General features: G+C 33.2%; 1 long non-coding RNA gene across 1 annotated transcript in view; it reads left to right on the plus strand.

Annotated features, from left to right (window-relative positions):
* Positions 1–3,571: 3,571 nt before the first annotated feature.
* Positions 3,572–20,483, plus strand: part of LOC122233147 — a 130,732-nt gene continuing 113,820 nt past the window's right edge. The window contains exons 1-2 of the long non-coding RNA XR_006210627.1: positions 3,572–3,638; positions 7,674–7,758. This is a non-coding gene — a long non-coding RNA (uncharacterized LOC122233147). The remainder of the gene's footprint in view (positions 3,639–7,673; positions 7,759–20,483) is intronic.

The raw sequence follows: 20,483 nt of genomic DNA on the forward strand, positions 1-20,483 counted from the left end.
ATGCAAATTATAAAACTAATCCACTTGGACTTTTTTTCTCTAACCTCACAAATATACATGAAGCCACAATGTTTTTAACTACATTTCTAGGTGGGACATTTTTAAATTTCTTTTTTAAAAAAATTTTTAATGTTTATTTTTATTTTTGAGAGAGAGAGAGAGAGAGAGAGAGAGAGATTCAGAGAAAGAAGGAGGTACAGAATCCGAAGCAGGCTCCAGGCTCTGAGCTGTCACCACAGAGTCCGACATGGGGCTTGAACCCACAAACCATAAGATCATGACCTGAGCTGAAGTCGGACATTTAACCGACTGAGCCACCAAGGTGCCCCTTAAATTTCTGAAGTTTAATTTATTTAACTACTTCCCTCACTCAGCTTTCTTTGTTACACATCTCCTCCAACAGCCAGTTCCTTCTGTACTTATGTGGGAATAGCAAAAGTCAGAATTCTACTACCTCCTACAAATATAACAAAGGTACTTGATAGGTAGCCGTTAGAAAACAGAAGGTTGAAAGTTCCTGATAATTGAACTGTTTCACAATTTAAATATTCATGAGAGAGCCCTTCCAGTCTCTGTATAATTGGCACAACCTAATTTAACATTTACATGATTGTCCTTGCCCTAGATTTCATTTACTAATGTTAGATAATGGTAGTTTTGTTGAGCAAGCTGCTATTTCTGGTTAAGTTTTATCAGCTAAGATGCCATTTCATGTTTTAAGTTAAGGAAGCCACAGTGAATAGTTTTATAACAGTCAGCATATCTTTCTAAAGGATGATTAAAGAATAAAACATTTCCACTAATACATTGTTTTTTCTCTTTAGTAAACCAGATCTTTGGACCTTTTATTCTGCTAGTAAACATTTTTAAATGTAAAAAAAACAAACAAAAAACCTATGTCTTATAATTAAGTTTTAAAAATGCAGAGAGTGTTTTTACCTTACCCTATTTTACCTTAAATATGATCCAAAAGGTTTTTCAGTGGTTCATTAGAACTCAGAATGGCTTTCCCTATAACACAAATACTTGATTTAAGGCCTCCACTAAGTGAAATGCTGGCACAGTGCTGTTGCCTATTGACCATGAGTAACTGAGCTAATGCCAATTTTATTTTCTATTTCCATTAGCTATCCTACCTCTCAACTAGACAAAATTAAATGAGAAAAAGTGAAATCTAGAAGAGTTATATTTCTAAAATAAGTCCACAAATGTGCTATATTTACCTGATCACCTCTCAGCAAATATTTTATTATGTTTTTATAATCCTTTCTCTATATTTTAGCTTTGATCTGTAGACTCATGTGCTTTAAGTAAGTGGCCATCCATCACATAGAGGCCATCCAAAGTAAAGGTTCAAAAATCAATAAATAAAATTAAATTCATATCTTTGAAAATAAAATAACATGGAAAATGATAAAATTACACTAATACAGTGACACTGCTATGAATGTATCATAAAGCAGTGTTTCTCATATTTGATGTATGTCTTAATTACTCGGGGTTCTTGTTTCAAGTGAGATCCAAACATGAATTCTGGGTAATTCTTAGTTCATTTCTAACAAGCACACGGTTGATGCTGATACTTCTACACAGATCACACTTTGAGTTGGAAGGCCCTACAGAAAATAAGGCACATTTTGTACAAGAATACATTAAAAATATTTATGTCTGTAATTTCCATAAAAGTTGAAAACTGGAATCAACACAAGTGCCCATCAAAAATGAATTGGAGGGGCGCCTCGGTGGCTCAGTCGGTTGAGCATCCGACTTCAGCTCAGGTCACGACCTCAAGGTCCGTGAGTTTGAGCCCCGCGTCGGGCTCTGGGCTGATGGCTCGGAGCCTGGAGCCTGCTTCCGATTCTGTGTCTCCCTCTCTCTCTGCCCCTCCCCCATTCATGCTCTCTCTCTGTCTCAAAAATAAATAAACGTAAAAAAAAATGAATTGGATAAATCGTGGTGTATTCAAACAAGGGAATATTGCACAGCAATGAAAATGAAAGTTTGATAATTATACAGAACAACTGTTGAAAGAAAAAAATGCACAATTATTCCATTTATATTAGCAGGACTTTTAAGAGATACTAGTATACTGTATGGTGTGTAGATTTTCTTCTGCTTCATAAAACTATAAGGAATGCAAGGGAGCGGTGCCTGGGTGGCTCAGTCATCTGTCTTTGGCTCAGGTCATGATCTTGTGGTTCATGAGTTGGAGCCTTGCATCAGACTATGCTGACAGCTTGGAGCCTGGAGGCTGCTTCAGATTCTCTGTCTCCCTCTCTCTCTCTGCTCCTCCCCGACTCTCTCTCTTTCCCAAAAATAAACATTAAAAAAAAAAAAAAAGAAATGCATGGGAGTATTTGCCATAAAATTAGGATAGTGTTTTGCTGTTCTCAACTTTAGGTAAGAGAAAGTATCATGATTAAAACAGGACATGCAAGAAGCTTCTGGAGTATAATAATATTCATACTAAGCACAATAATTTTAAGCAGTACATTCAGTTGCATGCTCTTTACCTATATATGCTTTATTTAACAAAATTAAAAATAATACAAAAAATTAAATGCAATGTTATCAAAGAAGACATGGTAATACAACAGAAGTAAATGTTAAAAAGAAGAAACTGAGTTAGGAACAAAATGGGAAAAAAATACATAAAAGTCCTAATAGAGGCAACAGTTTATAAAAATATCCTAAACATCTGAATTAACAATTTGAATTAAAAGTTTGAGAAAATCACACAAGAAAAATAAAAAGATCAAATCACACAATATAAGGAAAAAGACTGAGCTATAGTAATATGAAATATTACAGACATGAAGAGCAAACAGAAATCTAGGGTAAACACTACCAGTATCTTTAACAAAATAATTTATGCTTTAAATAGATATGACTGAAGATATAATTCAGTCAACACAAAACAAACCTTAATAAAAACAGCTTGGAAAAGGAGAAGGAAAATAATAAAATACTGGCTGTAATTATGGGATTAATGAAGTTAAAGATGGAATTTAAAACTTTAAAAAGTGAAGTTAGTTGTGGAAGTATAAACAGAATTTTTGAAATGTAAATTACCTAATGTAAAAGTAGTTTGTCAATGAAAGCATGTATGAATCCTCCCATAACCCTCCAGGAAGAAGAGGAGTTTCAGGTGGACAGGGAGAAAAGGCATCTGCTTTGTTCTTTAAGGGATTTGTGATACTAGGTTTTGCTTAGTGTCTCCATCCATGACTTCTCTCTTCTATATTATTCTTTTTATCACAAGGGAGGAGGTTACAAACAAATGCCCCAGTATCATTTTTAATGTTTACTTCTAGTTTAGTGTCTGTCAGTGAGAGGAACTTGCTGAAGAGGCAGGCAAAAGCCCTTATTTCATTGGCAGTTACAGGCAGCCACAGGCAGTCACACAGCAGGCTCTTGTGGTCACCCAATCAGGTGCTACAGGAAGCTAAGCTACTTGGTGGCAGTTTTCCTGCTATTCTTGAAATTCCAAACAGTTGCAAGTAAACTACTTCTGTTCTGCAGGCAGCAGGGATGCTGGAGAGTGACTTTAGTAAGAGTGTTAAGAGTCTTTGGTGGCACCAGCAGCCCAAATGACCTGCTGCCCTCACTGTCCACCCTACTCACACTTCCAGTGCGGTGTAAGCTTCTAATGTCCCATGTTAAAACTCTTCCCTACTACAAACATTTATGGCAGCTTCTCTTTTCTTGCCTGATTCCTGACTGGTTTGATTATTTCTTCACCCCTATAATTGAGATATTGAGAAAAAAATGTATTTAATGTTATAAAGGTAACCACTAGTAGAACTAGGCTACAATTCCAGATTGTGGAGGAGTGGAGATAAGAGGAAATGGGAAAGCATTGGACTACACACACACACACACACACACACACACACACACATATACACATATATATGAAATTTGTGTAATGATATATATATATGTATATACATATATACATACGTATACATATAATGATATATATCATTACACAAATTATTGAAGCAAAAACAAAAATATGAGGCCAATGCCTACTAGAAAGGAACAATAGGTTAAAATAGTAATATTGGACACAGCTAACCAAATCAAAAGTTATTACATAAGACTAATCAGTTTACTCTATCATGCTGAAGACTAAAAATCTTCACAGAAACCATGTACTGTTCTGAATATTAGTCCATGCCATTAAAGAAGACCAAAGTATAGCAAAAATGCAGTGTTATATATTATATATAATATGGTTATACGCTGTGTTATATACTATGTTATTATAACGTATTGTTATATATGGGTTTAGATGGGGTTATATATGGGTTATATATGGGGTTTAGATATCTAGAAATAACATTAAGAAACATATGAAAATATTTTTAAAACATAAGAGTTCATTAAGCTTGTTGGTTGCAAATAAATATACAGTTAGCAACCCAACCATTTCTCTATAAAGAAACAGTGATGTACATATAATAGAAAAATAGAATATCATGGAAATGTGTATCATATAATGCATTATTCTTATGTTGTGCAATATATGAATGTACAATAGAAGAAATTATTTTCTTCATAGCAGCATAATGGACACAATAAACATCAACACAACATAGTGAAATTATGAGATATGTGTAGTTCTTTTTTTTAGTTATCCATTAACCATTTCATTAAATTTTTTTTTTGTTTATTTATTTTGAGAGAAAGGGAGAGCGCAAGTCAGGTAGGGGCAGAGAGAGAGGGGAAAGAGAATCCCAAGCAGGTTCCTCACTGTCAGTGCAGAGCCTGATGTAGGGCTCGAACTCAGGGACCAGAACTGTGAGATCATGACCTGAGCCAAACCAAAATTCAGATGCTTAAATGACTCAGACGATTCAGGTGCCCCAAGATATGTGTAATTCTTATATAAAGAACATTGTAACTGTGCCATACTAATAAAACCTTGAATAAAAGATATATGCCTGATTTCTGGATATTAACTCTACCTTGCATTTTACTTTTGAGAATTTAATAACAATAAAAATATAAAAAAAAAAATTATTTCGAAGTTGAAACAATGTTAAGTTTATTTGGAATGAAAAAGTTATAAATAGCCTAGAAAATTCTGGAAGTGGAAGGGGTATGAGCAAAATTGCATTGATATTAACTATTGATAAGATTATAAATTCATGCAATATTCTATGAAGGCAATATGATAAAATCCATCACTTTTTTAAATGTAAATTAAGCAACCTGGTTGTAGGGATTTATCCTTTGAAATTGTTTTTATGGGTTCATACACACATTCACACACCCAAATAGAGCAACATTATTCAAATCCAGAAATAATGGTTACAATAGATAAGTTTATCTATACAATGAAATGAGATTTAACTGTTAAAGGAACCTGGTAGATGCATTACCACTGACATTGGAAGTACCAATATATGAAGAAGAAACAAACTGCAGAGGATATGTCTAGAGTGATTTTTTTTTCTTAAATATATGTGTTTCTTACATGTGTATATTAGGAATTTGGAAGTATATACATTATGCTATTAACAGTGGATAGTTCTAGATATTGGGTCACCTGTGAGCCTTACTTTCAATTTCAGACATTTCTGTATTAGCTGAATTTTTAAATTATGCTTTATTTTGTAATTGGAAGGAACATCAAGCCATTTCATAAGAAACATGTAAGTTCTGTGTTAGTTCTTTCAGTTGTTTAAAGAATTTTCATTATATCTCAGATTTATTGAAGCACAAGGTAGAGAAAATAGGAGAATGCATTTACACAGGTACTGCTATGTCCTACTGCTTTGTTTACCTTGTATAGTGTATTGAGATGGAAAACTGTGGCTACAATGAAAATGAATCCTGGGGGCCATTTTGTAGATAGATTTATTTTTATGGTTTCCTTAGTGTTTGTCTGAAGGGAAAAAAGACATAACATGAGAATGGGAACAATAAAATATCTCATTCTGTACCTTCTTCTATTGACAACTCTAAGTAATACCTTATTTTTACATATCACCTATTTTAGAGAGTAAAGTATGTTTATGGGCACCTATTCATCATCAGAACATTCTTATTGCCTGCATACAGGGATCCAGGAGCTGACCATCTGAATAATTCACCCAAACAATTATCTAATAGCACCTAAACTTTTTTGAATCTTTGGTCAATTAAATCCAGTTAATTTAGTTGCTCCTTTCACTAATTGGCTACCTGATTCAATGTATGACTGGGTTATAACATTGTGTAAAGTGGTACTAAAAACAAGGTAAAAATGGCACAGTCTCTCTATTTTTCAAAATATCATTGGCATATTGAAGAGTAATTAGAGTCATTTTGAAGGAAATTATCAATACCTGATTGTACAAAACTTGATTGCCTAACTATTTAACTGAAATTCATGATATTCTGGAAGATTTACATTAGGAAAAACATCTAAATCTCAGTCTTTCATTCTTTCATTTAATATTTAACAGCTATAATATAAACCTACTATAAACTCTGGGTATGCAAAGATGAACATAATCTTTCAAGGAATACAGTCCATTGGATATATAAACAATGTAAGATAAAAGTGAGTATGAGTCAGTAGTTTAAGAAAACTCCCTAACTACTAAATCAAGATTAGCCTGAGCGAAAAGGATAGGAAAGGCATTATAAGCAGGGCAGATATCTTTTGGGAAAGAACAAAATAGTTAATAAGCCTAACAAAATCAGTATGAGTTGTGATTGGAACAGAAGTTGAGTAAGGTAAAATGGCAGATGATGCTTAGGTAGTAGCATTCTCGTGTAACAGTGTTTAACAGGCATCCTTAGAGGAGCCATTGAAATAGGGGAGTACATGTTTGTTCAAATTTGTGTTTTTTTGACACAAATTTGAATGAAGAGAATGGAATGCAGGTAGTATCACTGGAAGGGTATGGTCAGACTAGAAGCCATAAACCATTGCCTTTAACAATGTATACTTTTCAGAATTAATCCTACACAAGGCAAGGTAAGAGAGATTGAAATCACATCCCCTGGGCCCTGATATCTTGGCTTTTCTGGATCCTGGCAAAATGTGTGCCCAGTTTGTGTGATCATTGGGTAACTCATTTTTTTATTCCGTGTCTTGGGTTTTTCATTTGTAAAAATGTGTAATAATAATAGTATCTCTTACGGTTATAAGGATTTACTAAATCAATATAAGTAAAATAGTACAGTATTTCAATATATGTTAATGGTTATATCTATTTTCTGAAAACCCTCTAATTCTGTATTTTTTAGATGTTTTAGTCACATATCTTTCTTTTCAGCAAATTACACTTTGTTGTCAGAGAGCTTCCTACACTGTCATGCTGCTTTCTTTCTTTTCTTTTTTTCATTCTCTTATTTCCCACTCTCTTAGAAACCTTTTGTAATCCTATGACTAGTATTTTGTTAACCAGTCTTCTACTTTATGTGAAGGTCTCATACTGCTTGAATCTTTTTTTTTCTTTTTCTGACCACTGTAAATTCTTGGGGTAAGTGTGGTCAAAGTAAGAAAGATTAGCTGAAACCAAATTACAATGGACAAGGGCACTGATCTTTATTAGCCAAAAAAGAGTCTTGTAGACCCATGAGTATGGGAAACAGAGGGTTTTGACACTGGGGACAAAATAGTGTCAAATCTCAGCCAAAAGATGAATTTATTTATGTCCTTTTTATCTCAGTCTCAGTCCAGATTTGACTCAAGAATCAGTGTACAAAGGACTTAGACCATGGAAAATAAAGGGGAACATTCAGATTGAGGAAAAAGTAAGTAAGATCTTTAAACATTTACTCACTTATTCACTGAAACAAAAAATGTCAACTGTCTAATGGGTTTTTTTTTTAGTCCCTATCTTTGGTACTGGGGATACGGAAATGAATCTGGCACCATTTTGCCTTGAGATCTGTAGCTGATGTGAGATACAGGAAATCAGACAATTACAGATCAGTGCTGTAAGCAATGAGCTGGGGGAAATTCTCTGTTGTGGAGGCTCAGAAGACAGGCACCTGACAAGGCAGCATTTTCTGGAGTTAACATCCGTTGCTGAAGTAAAGCTGTTTATTCTCTTCCCTTTCTTATTGCTATGTTTTGGTGGGCAAGGATACTGCAAGTGTGTTTGCTGCCTAGGTGAGGCACAGAGCCCTGCAGGTGCAGTTTGCTGCTGATTAAATGAGGGGCCTAAGGTGAAGCCTTCAGAGCATCCCCCCTGCATGGCCTTTGGAATGCTCAGATAAATGATAATCAATAAGTAGAAAGCTTTGACACTTGCCCATGGTTTCAGTTTCACAAAGCCCTGGCTTCTCATTAGAGGTACTGAGATATTCAAATTTCCAATTAAGGCCCAAATATGGGATATGGTAGGGAAAGAATAAGAAACATAAGCAATGTGTATATAGATGATTAAACTTAGCTTGTTAATACACTTCAAGCTATTGTAGTATAAATAGCTATTACAGGTGAAATTATCATTATGGTCAGTAATTTTAACACAACTATGTTCTTGTCTGTCTGTAGATTATTCTTTTACACTCTAATTGAGATTCTGTGCCTTCATTTTTTATTACAAAAATTTTTGTTATATTTATTCTTAAAAAAGGGAAAATATGGGAAAGGATTGCGTAACAGACAATTTAGCTTCAGTTAAAAGCTTACATTGATAATATTCTGCTTTAATAATAGTGATAGTTGTTTTGTTATTGGCCAGTCTCTGGATGAGGATCTGTATGTATATCATCTCCTTTTAATGCACACAGCAACCTCATCCGTCTATTTTGGAAGCAATAGTTGTAAATATAGAAGGTCATCAATAAGTAAGATAGGTCTCTGAGCAACCAAAGTGGATGTTAAAATATTGTGAACTAAATTTCATATCATTTATTGTAGAAACAAATAAGTAGTCCTTCCCTATGAGAATTCCTGTATAAGTATGTAATTTAAATTAGCATATTTATCTTATTTCTTTCCTGAAATATTCATCGGCTGAAATTCTGGAGAACCTGTTTGGTAAATGTTGCTTTCCTCCTGGAACTGAGGGGCACTCTATTTATGAGTTAATTTTGCACACAAGTAGATTAGTTTTAAATCAGCCTGTCCAAGATGCTATCATACAGAATATTGAACAGACCTCAAACTAAGCAATAGCATTTATCATCCTATAGCCAACCCTTCTAAGTCTAAGGCTGTAAGGAGGACTAGTAACATTTTTGCCTAATAACTTATTATTTTACTAATTTAATGCTAATTAGGAAAAATCATGTACTTTTATTGTTTCCTTTTAAATATTCTAAGAAATTTTTAAAATAGAAAATTATAAAGAAAAAATAAATACACATATCTTATGACTGGCAGTTTCTCACATGTTTCATATTTTATTTATACTTTAAATTAACAAGTGTAAGGATTACAGACACAGTTGAATTATTTTTATTCCCATCCCTGGGACTATCACTCACTTCACTCTACTAGATGTGTATTTTGTTTAATTTTTTTGTAACATACATGATGTAGAAATGATCACTCCATAACTTTGTTTTCTTTTCCCACTCACTGTTTTCATTTTTAAAAATCTATCCATATTCAGCGGCACCTGGGTGGGTAAGTTGGTTCAGCATCCAACTTCAGCTTGGGTCATGATTTCATGGTTCATGGGCTGAAACCCCATGTCAGGCTCTGTGCTAATGGTTTGGAGCCTGGAGCCTGCTCCGGTTTCTATGTCTCCTTCTCTCTCTCTCCCCCTCCCCTACTCACATACTCTCTGTCTCTCTTTCAAATATAAATAAACACTTAAAAAATTAAAAAGAACAAAAAATAAAAAATTATCTATATTCAATATATGGTTTTAGCTCAATATGTTATCTGTAGTGTAGAATCTCATAAATATATCACATCTTATTTATCCATCCCTCTGATGAAGGGCATTTTGGCTGATTTGATATTTTTCTGCATCCTGAACTCTGCTAAAAGGAATTTCTGTCTACGCTTGAAAAAATGTTTTCTAGGGAGTACTTAGATTATTGGATTGATATATGTGCATTTGTAGTTTCATTAAGTACCGCCAAATTGTACTCTAATTTTTTTTAGCAATTTACATTCTTACCAGAAGGGTATGAAAATTCCCATTCCTCACAGTTTTACCAGCACTTTTTATTGTCAGATTTTTGTTGCCAGTCTGATGGAATAAGGGTATTTCTGTAAGTCTATTTATATCTCAATAATTTTAAACAAAAGAAATATCAAAATATTATTCTAAATCCCATCCATTAATGAAATAATTTGAATATATTAGACAGGATCTATGTAAAGATGTATTCTAGGAAGAATGGAAGCTGTATTTTGCCAGAGAACTTCTACTGTTCTGCTATTTTAGAAACACATAATGCTGATTTTGTACTTGAAGTAACCCTAAATAAATGAAGGCCAGATTAACTATAGACTTGAGTAAATGTTAGTTTAAATTTACAAATTTGTTGCTTATAATTAAAAAATAACTATTTGGGTAGCCCTAATCAAACAAGCTCTTTTTGTGATATAGTGCTCCTAGAATAACTAGAACAGTGTAATAATGTCACAAAAATAGCAATAGTCATCAAGAGAGAAGATAAGATTCCAAAAATAGATTGCACTATATATAAAATTTCAATAGAACAAAATAAGCATTAAAGGTGCATAAATTTAAAAATTTATTGAATAAATAGCATTGGAAGAACCACTAGCTTCTCTACCCTCACTATATCTTTCATTTTCCTCATCACCCTACATTCCAATTTTATTCAATTTATTTCTTCAAACATCCCAAGAACTTCAACAACTCTATTATGCATATATTGTTCTTACCTGTGTGGTAAGAACTACTGAGAGTTAAAAATCTTTGGTGCATAGATGCTAATTTCCACCTTCCTGCATAATTGTATAGACCATGTCGCTGGATTTCAGACAACAGAATGTGAACAAACGAGACATGCTGTTTCTAGGTCTCACCATAAACCATCACATACAGGGTCTTTCTGGTTCTTCTTATTAAAAATAAAAGATTGGAAAAGTTAATATCTCTCCTGACAGATATCTAAGTGGCACATTAAAAAGAATTATGCTGGGTAATTTATTCCTAGGTATTTTATTATTTGGGATACAATTATAAATGGTGTTGTTTTCTTAATTTCTCTTTCTGTAACTTTATTATTAATGTATAGAAATGCAATGGATTTCTGTATATTGATTTTGTATCCTGCCACCTTACTCAATTCATTTATCAATTCTAGTAATTTTTGGTGGTGGCTTTAGAATTTTCTATATATAGTATCATGTCATCAGCAAATTGTGAAAATTTTACTTCTTCCTTACCAATTTGGATAGATGCCTTTTATTCCTTTATCTTTTCTCATTGCTGTGGCTAGGACTTCTAGTAGCATATGGAATAAAAGTGGTGAGAGTGCACATCCTTGTCTTGTTCCTGACTTTAGGAAAAAAGCTCTCAGTGTTTCCAAATTGAGCATGATATTAACTGTGGATTTTTCGGAGATGACCTTTTTCATGTTGAAGTGTCTTACCTCTAAACCTACTTTGTTAAGGGTTTTTATCATGAATGGATGTACCTTGTCAAATGCTTTTTCTGCATTTATTCAAATGATCACATGATCTTTATTCTTTGTTTTGTTAATGTGATGCATCATGTTGATTGATGTGCAAATATTGAACCACTTTTGCATCCCAGAAATAAATCCCACTTGATTGTGGTGAATGATTTTTTTAATGTATTTGTGGATTCAGTTTACTGTTTTGTTGAGCACTTTTGCATTTGTGTTTACCAGAGATAGTGGCCTACAGTTCCCTTTTTTTGTGGTGTCCTTATTATCTGGTTTGGGGATCATAGTAACGCTAGCTTCATAGAATGAATTTGGAAAATTTCCTTCCGTTTCTATTTTTGGAATAGTTTGAAACGAATAGGTATTATCTCTTCTTTAAATGTTTGATAGAACTGACCTATGAAACCATCTGGTCCTGGACTTTTGTTTGTTGGGAGTTTTTGGATTACTGATTCAATTTCATTACCAGTAATCAGTTTGTTCAAATTCTCTATTTCTTCTTGATTCACTTTCACTAGGTTTCTTTGTTTCCAGGAATTTATCCATTTCTTCTAGATTGTCCAATATGTTTGCATATAATTTTTCATAATATTCTCCCATAATCTGTATTTCTGTCGTGTAGGTTGTTATTTCTCCTCTTTCATTTCTGATTTTGTTTATTTGAGTCCTCTCTCTATCTCTCTTTTTTCCTTTCCTTTTTCTTTTTTTTTTTAGTCTGGCTAGAGGTTTATCAATTTTTTGATCTTTTCAAAGAACCAGCTTCTTGTTTCATTGATCTGTTCTATTTTTTTGTTGTTGTTTCTATTCTATTTATTTCTGCTTTAATCTTCATTATTTCCTTTATTCTACTGTTTTTAAGTTTTGTTTGTTCATCTTTTCTAGCTTCTTTAGGTGTAAGGTTGTTAGTTGTTTGAGATTTTTCTTACTTCTTGAGGTAGATTTGTATTGCTGGAAACTTCCCTCTCAGAATAGCTTTTGCTGAATCCCAAAGGTTTTGGACCATTGTGTTTTCATTTTCATTCGTCTCCATGTATTTTTTATTTCCTCTTTGATTTCCTTTTTGACCTGTTCATTGTTTAGTAGCATGTTGTATAACCTTTATGCATTTGTGCTTTTTAAAAAAATTTTTTTTGAAGTTTATTTACTTATGAGAGAGACAGTACAAGTGGTGGAGGGGCAGAGAGAGAAGGAGACACAGAATCCGAAGCAGTCTCCAGACTCTGAGCCATCAGCACAGAACCGACGCAGGGCTAGAACCCATGGACCATAAGGTCATGACCTGAGCCGAAGTCGGATGCCTAACCGACTAAGCCACCCAGGTACCCCCATGTATTTGTGCTTTTTCCAGATTTTTCTTGTGGTTGATTTCTAGTTTCATAACTTTGTCATTGGAAAATATGTGTGGTATGACTGTTCTTTTTGAATTTGTTGAAACTTATTTTTTTGTCTAATATGTGATCTCTTCAGGAGCATATTCCACGTGGACTTGAAAAGAATGTGTATTCTGCCTTTTTAGGATGGAATATTCTGAATGTATTTGTTAGAGTCATCTGGTCCAGGGTATCATTCAAAGCCACTGTTTCCTTATTGATTTTCTGTTTGGATGATCTTTCCACGTAGTGGATGTTAAAGTCCCTTACTATTATTGTATTACTATTAATTACTTCCTTTATGGTTGTTATTAACTGCTTTATGCATTTGGGTGCCATCATGTTGGGTGCAAAAGTACTTATAATTGTTATATCTTCTTGTTAGATTATTCCCTGTATGATTATATAGTATTCTTCTTTGTCTCTTGTGAACAGTCTTTGTTTTAAAGTCTATTTTCTCTAATATAAATGTTTCTACCCTGGATTTCTTTTCACTTCCATTTGAATGAGAAATGCTTCTCCATCCTTTCACTTTAATTGGCATGTGTCCTTAGGTCTGAAATAAGTCTATTATAGATACCCCATGCTGTACTTTTCATCTCTGTGACTTATTTATAACTAGAAGTTAATACTTCTTAATCCCCTTCACCTATTTCACTCATCCCCCCATGCGCTTCTCCTCTGACAACCACCAGTTTGTTCCCTGTATTTATGAGTCTGTTTCTGTTTTTGATCTTTTGGGTTTTTTTAGATTCCACATATAAGTAAAATTATGTGAATTTGTCTTTCTCTGACTTAATTAAGTTTGATCACCACCACAAATATATAAAATCAAATCTTGAAACTATCCAAAAAGGAATAGTATATTTATCTAACTGTACATGAATGATTAGAGCATTGGACATTATTTGTTGCCAACCCAATTTCCATTTTCTATTTCTATTCCTTTGTTACTAAATGCCCTGAATTATGAGATTATATCCTTAACTCCAGAGGTGAATTCCTGAGTGAAAGCCCCCAACAACCAGGACCACAAGAATGAAATAATTACATAATTGAAAAATAAATGTCTATTTGTCTTGAGCTATTACACTATTACACATAGTTAGCATTGCCCTAACTAATGCAATGTGAAAACTCATCTCTCCATGTTCCACCTAAGGAATTAAACTTTAATAGAACATTTCTGAGATTTATGCTGCCTTCCAGAAACAGGAAGAATTGATATTTCACTCCACTGAATTTTCAAATTCAGTTTACACCTCTTTTGGAGTATCTTCAATTTTGTATTATTATTATGTATTTATCTGCTTGAGTCTTCCTTTAAACCTGTAAGTACTTGGGAGAAGTAAGCTTTTTCTCTTATTTTTGTGTATATGTTGCTTAACACAGAGCTTGGTGCATAGTAGACACAATTAAATAAAACTCCCAAATAAATAAATAAATATTAGTATAGTTGAAAATACCTTAATTAATATATCACAACATGGATGGATCAAATGATTAAATACCATGCCAGCTTGGGTGCCCCCAAGAAGCAGAATTAGAAGTGCAAGACATTTAGGGGCACCTGGGTGGCTCAGTTGGTTGAGCTTCCAACTTCGGCTCAGGTCATAATCTCGCAGTTCATGAGTTCCGACCCCACGCTGGGCTCTGTGCTAACAGCTCAGAGCCTAGAGGCCGCTTCAGATTCTGTCTTCCTGTCTCTCTCTCTGCCCTTTCACCCACTCATACTGTCTCTCTCTCAAAAATAAATAAACATAAAAAAAGTATAAGAAATTTACTGAGGAAAAGTCCTAGGAAGGACAAAGAAGTTGGGGATAGGAGTAGGCAGGAAGAACCTAAAGAACCCAATGCAGGTTAGATACTTGTGAAAAGAAAGAGTGAAAAAAGGATTGGGTAGGAAGTCTCATGCTCTAGTGAAGTCTGAAAAAGTTTTAACCAGCCATCGGTGTTTCTGAGCAAAAGTTGCCTGCTGGAAAATTCCAGCCTTAGACAGGAATGGTACAGCACTAGTAACTCCAGCCTGCTGGCCCAGTAATGGATATGGAACAGCTTGAGGGAAACTGATAGTGGATACAAAGGTGTGGCAGTGGGTTGCTAACCTGCTAGATTCTCTAGGAGATTTGAGTGACAACTTTCATAGCAACCACAAAAATATAAAATCAAATCTTAGAATTAGCAAAAAAAGAAAAATAAGAAGAAGAAGAAGGAAGAAGAAGAGGAGGGAGATGAGGAGAAGGATAAGGAGAAGAAGAAGGGAAGGAAGGAAGGAAGGAAGGAAGGGAGGGAGGAAGGAAGGAAGGAAGGAAGGAAGGAAGGAAGGAAGGAAGGAAGGAGAAATTTACCAATGAATAGTTATTATACTAGACATTATTTGTTGCCTAATTCTTTATTTTTACTTTCTAGCTCCCATAAATTGTATACCTTTATCCTTCTCCTTAGTGGAAGATGCTGTTTATATTCACCCATCATGATTACCTTATTTCTTTCGCCGATGCCTCATTAAAATAAGTAAGGTAGTCTAATTCTTTTAAATGACATAGAGGAAGTCTATCAGTGATTTTCTGGCCAACATTTATTCTCTCTCAATAAATACATACTGAATGAATTGGTCCTTTTCTTCTGGAAGTTATTGCCTCTGGATGTGATACCTATGACTGCTATCACCTTGAACCAACATGCTAAGGAGAGAAGTTTCAGGATTATCACCGGAGGCCAAGGCAAAGACTTGACCTCACACATCTAGTGTCTGCATTACTTCTGAAGCTTTAGACCTTCTGGACTCTCAAGGGAGATACATGATTTCTTTATTATTTAAGGCAGTTTCATTTGTGAATATCTATTATCCGATACTAAAAGCAACCTACCTGTGTCAGTTGTTTTATACATGTTTTTTAAATTATATGAAAACTGAAGTGTACCAACAAACTATAAAATGTGAATACCACAAACTGTAAACAAAAACAATAAAATTTCAAAGAAGTCACATAGGAAAGATGCATATGGATACTTTTCCAATTACTGCAAGTAATCAAAGAAATGGAGTTGTAGAGGCATAATTTAACTTTGATAAATTTTTCAAAACATGATATTCAATATTGGTATAAGGCTTCAGGGAAACTGAATAATTGAATATAATTTTAAAGCAGTTTAAACTAGGAGTTTATGGAAAATAAATTTGCGGTATATATCAAGAGCCTTAAAATCACAAATCTTAAATTTAATCATTTAAATTATAGATATTTATCCTAAGGAAATAATTATAAAATAATATAATCTACCTATAATGATGTTCATTGTGACTTTTCTTAATAGTGGGAAAATATTTTGATACAGCATGATTATTCAACAATGATGAACATCTAATTAAAGGATATTCATTGTTTCCCATAGGAAGACCCCTAATATTAGTTATTTTGGATGCTTGTTAAAAGTAGAAATGCCTGGTCCAGTTTTAGATTTACTGAATCAGAATCTCTCAGGGAGTTAACATGAATCCACATGTTTAACAATCATCTCAGGTGATACTAATAACCAAGCATTGGTTAGGAAATGATGCTCACTTTGAAAATTACAACTATGAGACCATGGACAAGTATTAAAATATGCATGTGATTATATTGAGAGAAAATATAGAATATAGGAAATATATTGTGGGTATTGTGATAACATATATTTACAACTTTGTAAATATATGGATAAATTCAGGTTGAAAGAATTTTTAAATGTGTGCACATTTAAAAAAAATTTTTATAGTGTTAATGTTAACATTTTCTTTAAAGATGAAAATGACTATAAATTGTATTACAAAACTGTTTATATATATTTATTTATGTGTGTGTGTGTGTATATACACATACATATATACACACCCAAAATTAGATTTGGCTACAGAAATCTTTTCACATATTACACCAAGTTTTACTCAATATTATATGCATAGTTCTGATTCTTAGATCTTAAAAATGAGCATAAATAACTTTCAAAATTGGAAAAAGCATTTAAGAGGACATATCAAAGTCGGCTAGAAAAAGTGACTAATAAAATGTTCATCTATTATGGGAAAGTATAATACAAGTCATGAAATTGAAACTTTATTTACTCACAAGCCATAAAAGTGTTGCAGTTTTGATAAACTAGAAAATAAACTATTTGCTACCTTTTAGATTATTTTAAATCACGATAAGACATTGCAGAGAGAGCCAACAATACTTGCACTTCTAGCTAAAAAAATCTTTAAATGGGTTTTGTTGATTTTTTTCTGTGAAGCTGGATTTTATAAAGAATCATTCAATCAAGAAATCATTCTTCCAATCATTTCATCGTAATTGAGTTATAATCTCTTGCTGGATCTGTCAGCATTACTGATGAATGGGTTTGTCTGGCAGCCATTTCTTATTAATATCTATGGTCAAGTTTTCATCATTCCTTTAAGATGGTGATACTTCAACAAAAATAGCACAATTGGATAACAGTCATATCCTCACTTTAAATTTTCCCTGACACCAGAAAAAACTTCAGGAATAAAAAATGGTAAAATAAATTTTTGTTATTGGAAGTGGAACATTTCTGGTATATTTTAATTTATAAAATCCAGCCCATATTCCTTTAAAAGTCATTTGCACCCTTAAAAAATGTGATAAAATGTATTACACATCTGAATTTCTACCACTTAGAAATATCTGGGAAAGTGTATATATACATATATATTCCCAAATGATAAAAGAAAGATGCAGAATGCTTTTAAAAAGAAAGAAAAAGGAGTAGAAGGAAAAAGAAAAAAAAGAAGCTGCCATTAGTAATATTTGTGGTTTTCTTATCATGTACCAATCTCTGTTTTAAATACTCAGTACTGAATTCATATTACCAGCTTATGCAATGATACTAATATTTCCTTTTTATAGATGAACAAATTGAGATGATAGTGGGTCAAGTGACTTGTCCATGATTCTATAATGACTCAACAGTGGAGGGAGAATTGAAGTCACACAGCCCTGGGCTCCAGAGCTCACACTTTTATCCATTGCATTATAGTTGTAGAATGATAGAGTTGGACAGACATGGATTTAAATTAAAAAATCTACAAACTCCTGTTTAAATGTGAAAATCAGTTAATTTCTATTGTTTTGTTTTGATAACATTGGTGAAAATAATATAGATATCTTTCCCTCACTTTTATTTCTTTCACTCAAATTTAAATGGCATCTGTAGTAATTTTAAAGGCCAGTATAGTGACAACTTATTCCCCCAGTTTATCATTCTCATAAAAAACAAGGAATATATACTGTGCAGGGATAGAAAAAATGAAGTGACACATTTGAAAATGTTTTAAGGATGAAAAATGTAATACATTCTAATCAAACTAAATTATATAAATGTTAGTAAGTAGATTTTATTTTTAAATGTGTGTCGCAAAATATAGCATTAATGAACATTACAAGAAAACATCACACAACAAACATTAGTTCTGCTTCCTATGGAGTCCTAAGAACCACAGGTAAAGAAATCTTTAGTACCATGAAACCCACTAGAACTACCAGTTAGGTGTCACCTACTAGTTAATTTTTTGCTAGGTAGAGAAGATTATGTATTCCATGAGCAGTTAGGTTTCGGAATTGATGTTGATCAATTTTAGTTGAGATTGTATTTGCCCCTTTTAGGTATTCCTGTTTGAATGCTTGAAAGAAATAGGTTTTCCTTAAATGTTCCTTATCTGCAATAATATCCTTGATTGAAATTAATGTGACTTCTGTGTGTTTATCATTTTATCAAACCCTTCAATTATGGTTTGGAAATTTCCCAAGGATTTTTAGAAAGCAACTTGTATGTGTTTAACTGAGAAAGTCTCTTTTAGTATTTTGGTGAAGTTAAAACATAAAATTCTTTGTGTTGACAACTAGTGAAGAATGATTTGCTTGTCATTTGAAATGGTTGAGCTATAAAGTACTGACATGTGAAACTTACAACAGAAATTCAGAATGACCTTACCCTCAAATGATAAAAATGGAAACTTTGTAATAAATTTCTCCAAAATAATACCTTAACAATGTACTTTAGTGTTCAGCTCTATAGAGTTTTTGGTAATACACTGGATTAAATCAAGTTAACTATCAGAGACTCTTAAAATGGCTCAGTATCACCTTCTCCCAGATAGAGGAAGGTTAAACAGAGCCAGATGGATACCCCATACCAGATGAAACAGAAAAATTATGTTTCCTGCTTTTGTCATCTTTGAACCCAGTCTCCTTCTACCTTATTTCTATTCCTATTTCTTTTTCCTTCACAATCTCAGGACAGCCCTATTCTTATTCCTCACTTCTGCAGTGCTTTAGTAGATCTGATCTTCAGTAAAAAATGCATCACTATTGCAATAACTAAGTGATTTATGTTCCATCTCATATTTTCTAATATATTAGATAATATAGTATTAGTTTACTTTTTCTAAGGCACAGTCCTTTTCCCCAAAATATCTTCCATGCACAAAATTATTCAATGCCTCCATAAAGAAAATACCCTTTAATATATTATTCAATAAATGTTAAGCACCTCTATGTATTAAAAAAAATTGGGTAGGCAATGAACAGTGAGAAAAATAAACATAATCCCTAACCTCATGGATTATATTCTAGGAGATGTACAAGAGAGAGTAAGGGACAGAAATGAATTAAACAAAAACAGAGTAATTTAAAATTATATCTAATGTTAAAAAGGAAAGCAATGTTCATATGCAGAGTAATAGGTGTCCTACTTTACATAAGATAGTCAAAGAAGACCTCTTTGAGAAGATGACTTCTACACTGAGAACTGAGTGATAAGAGTGAGCTATGAATCTACCAAATGAAAGCAGTTGAAAAAGAGTATTTGCACAGACCTTTGTGACAAAAAGACGTTTGAAAGGGTCTGTCACATTTAGGAAACCAAAAGAAAAACAGTATTGCTGGAGCATGGATAGCAAAGGAGAAGTGAAATTGAAATGAGGTTGTACATACAGTCTTCCTGAAAATGCAGAAAATGTAGGCCCACTTTGTAGAATATTTAAGTTTTATATTATATTCTAACCATAATTTAAGTGACATCTCTTTAATATGGAATTAAGAGCCCTTAATAAATGTTCACAACTACATTTTATGCCTTTTTACTCCCCTACTTTCTATGTAATATGGTCTTCTTTCTATTCCTCAATATGGTTTGTGCTTTTTCTTCTCTAAAATGTTGCTGAAGTGGTTTCCTCTACTTATTCTAACTCTGTGACCTTAATTCTGTCTACTTGTGGCTATGTTATACAAATCCAGGGGCAAATTTCACTTCCACTGTAAAGAGTATCTAAACATTCTAACCAGAGCACCTGTGTGTGTGTGTGTGTGTGTGTGTGTGTGTGTGTGAGAGAGAGAGAGAGAGAGAGAGAGTCTCTCTCTTTCTCTATCTTCTCTTGCTCTCTTCCCGCTCTCCTTTTCTGTCTCTCCTTCTTTTTATTTTTAAAGCTTTTTAGAAATTTAAAACATTCATATAAGATAGTAATAAAGAAAACTATATTTT

Source organism: Panthera tigris, chromosome D4 (assembly GCF_018350195.1).
Source record: "Panthera tigris isolate Pti1 chromosome D4, P.tigris_Pti1_mat1.1, whole genome shotgun sequence".
NCBI lineage: Eukaryota > Metazoa > Chordata > Mammalia > Carnivora > Felidae > Panthera > Panthera tigris.